General features: G+C 36.2%; 1 long non-coding RNA gene across 1 annotated transcript; it reads left to right on the top strand.

Moving 5' to 3' along the window:
* Positions 1-490: 490 nt before the first annotated feature.
* LOC138716597 (uncharacterized) lies at positions 491-1,292 on the top strand. The gene is made up of 2 exons (XR_011336690.1): positions 491-675; positions 1,042-1,292. It is a non-coding gene; the product is annotated as an uncharacterized lncRNA (long non-coding RNA).
* The last annotated feature ends 1,353 nt before the right edge of the window (positions 1,293-2,645 follow it).

Here is a 2,645-nt window from a genome sequence, read left to right as displayed (position 1 = left end):
AAGCATCCTCGTAACTAGGATAGAAATAGGTATTTTTTCCTTTTTTCTCTTGCTTATGAATCTTTTGAATATTTTAGACATTTTTATGCTCTGTCCCAGATTTAAGAAGAAAAAAAGAGAATAAATAGTTCTACTCAATCTCAGTTACATAACAGTCTGAGATTCAGGTACTGCTATAAGGTTTCTAAACAGAGGGAGGTCTTAAACATCTCTTTCTGGTCAATCTCTCTAAATGTGCGTATGACAAGGCATCCTTCATTATCCGATTGTGCTCAAAAATTAATTCAGTGCTCTGTATCTCAGGGAGTGAAATTGTCTGTTCTACATGGGTACCTGAGTTACATAACTGTTCAGACAAACTTGATAGTTGAATACTCCCAAAGATATTTGCTGTACTGCAAGTGGAAAGGAAAAGGTACACTCCCTAAGTTTTCAGAATTTCTTCATGGAGGCCCTGATTATATGAGAGCTGGAACACCTCATGTAAGGAACTACATCTGAATCATCCTGCAATTATGACAGCTAGAATAGGGCCCTTAAGAGTAGATTGATTTGCAGAAACATTAACCATCAATGTGTGCACTCTGATGCGATCACATTATGCACTCAGGGTAATGTGAAAACCCAACTCTTGAGTTGGTCTCCAGAATATCACAAACATCTTGAATACCATGAGTATATTGAATGTGCATTTAATCTTCAGTACTTTCATCTTTTACTCATTACATTGAAAGCATTGGACTATATGATCAAAATCATTCATAAAGAGGTTGTACTTCTTGCCCTTATGTCTTTTTATTAAAATCATGGTTTACTTCACAACTCTTCTCTGCGATAGTCACATTTGCCCAAAGTGAGTAAAACCTAAGAAACAAAAGTGTATTTTGATTGCTGGTGCTTTGCTTGCCTCAAAACTGTAAAAAAACTCAGTATGCATTTACTTTCTTTACTGATTATGTAAAATATGCAGTTTTGCAACATAAAGGTATTACTTTTGAAGAAGAAAGCACACAATACTTACGTGTTTGGTCCTACAGGGAGGTATGAGGAAGCAGAAGCCAAGCCTCTTTTTGAGCAAGACCTCGGACTGTTAATCCAAATCCTGTTTTCCCCAGCTGATGTATGGCAGGGCAGCTGTGTGTTTGCAGGTATTCGCATGCATGCTTTTTCTTCTCTTTGGTGACTCTTATTCTGTAACTATTAGCCCTGCTTGAACTTCTGATGGCATCCTGGGATCACACTGTGCCGTTTTGAGTATGCTGCAAAATCAGGAATAAAAATATATTTCTTCATGTTTCTGTTTTATTGTCAGTTATTGCTTCTTTGCCAGTGATGACTTTGGATATGCAAGTATGAAATCTTGTATTGAAATATTCACCTCTCATAATAATTTTAGACAAAAATAGTGAAAAGAGCTTCCCTGAGTTTTCCCCAAAGATAAATTAGGTTTCCATGAAACTGTCCAGTCTTTCTTGTCTTTTGCTGTGACTTGTGCACATCAGATGCTCTAAAATGGTAATAAATACCTGATCAAGAAAAGCAATCTTGGATAATCTTCATGTGCCTTTATCCCGAAAATGTATCAATGTAATGATGTCAGTTATTGAATCCCTTGGGTTTATTCAATACATTTAAGATATTAACAGGATTATTTGAGTTGATAGCCTGTTATAATGGGAGACTGCATTTGTTGATGCAGAAGGTTGCTCTATTTGGTGTCTGAGTGTCATACTTTCCTGTTGCACATAAATAAAATATATTATCTCCTGTAAACATAGTGATTTGTAGTGATTGCATATATGAAGAGAAGTGATTTGTCCCTTTAAAAACCTTTAAGGTTTTTATTTTTCACAGCACCAAAGCCCTGTTTTGTTTTAGAGCATTGGGTTAATCTGAAGATCAGCAGCTAATATACCAGAGAGCAGGTTTGAATCCTACCATCAAATAAAACTGAAAAGCAATAGCAAAGGACACAATCTAAGTTATGATTGGACTAAGGTTACATAGGGTGGCTACTGACCCAGGGCAGCTAGAGAGACTGAGCCCAGACAGCTGCAAAGCAGTGGCAGCCAGCCAGTGTTCCTGAACAGATGAGATGAGGCCAAAAGGAGAAAGGCTTACATCTCAGATATTAGCTGCTCTAATATAGAGCAAACAAGCTATATAAGAACCTTACTTACTGTGACAAGAATTATAACAGCTAGTTGGAAACAAAGTCCTTGAATCTTGTTGTGCAGCCTTTCACATAGAAATTCTCATAACCAAAGTATTTTAAAAATATTAGCTTTTGAGGCATACTTTGTTATAGAAATCGTATAAACTAGGTACATCATAAACAATCTTTGCCTTCAAATAGGTCATATATTGAGTCATTGATGAGACGCCATGACTTCACTGATAGGTTTCAGCTTATGCAGCAATAATCTTAATAATCTTTTTTGGCTAGGAATTAGCATCTATGAGCCTGCTCTTCATGATGGTATACTGTGACTTGTGTACTTAAATTGTTCTTTGAACAAACAAAAACTATTCATGAAAGGCATGTTTCTCTCTCAAAATGCATTTTTCAATATAATCTGTAAGCTCTTTGCATCTCCACTGGCTGAACAGGATACTTTTCCTATCCTGTTTGTAAAGCATATTAA

The sequence above is a fragment of the Phaenicophaeus curvirostris genome, chromosome 1, assembly GCF_032191515.1.
Source record: "Phaenicophaeus curvirostris isolate KB17595 chromosome 1, BPBGC_Pcur_1.0, whole genome shotgun sequence".
In the NCBI taxonomy this organism is placed as follows: Eukaryota; Metazoa; Chordata; class Aves; order Cuculiformes; family Cuculidae; genus Phaenicophaeus; species Phaenicophaeus curvirostris.
The sequence above is the reverse complement of the archived record's forward strand: the minus strand, read 5'-3'. Positions and strand labels throughout refer to the sequence as shown.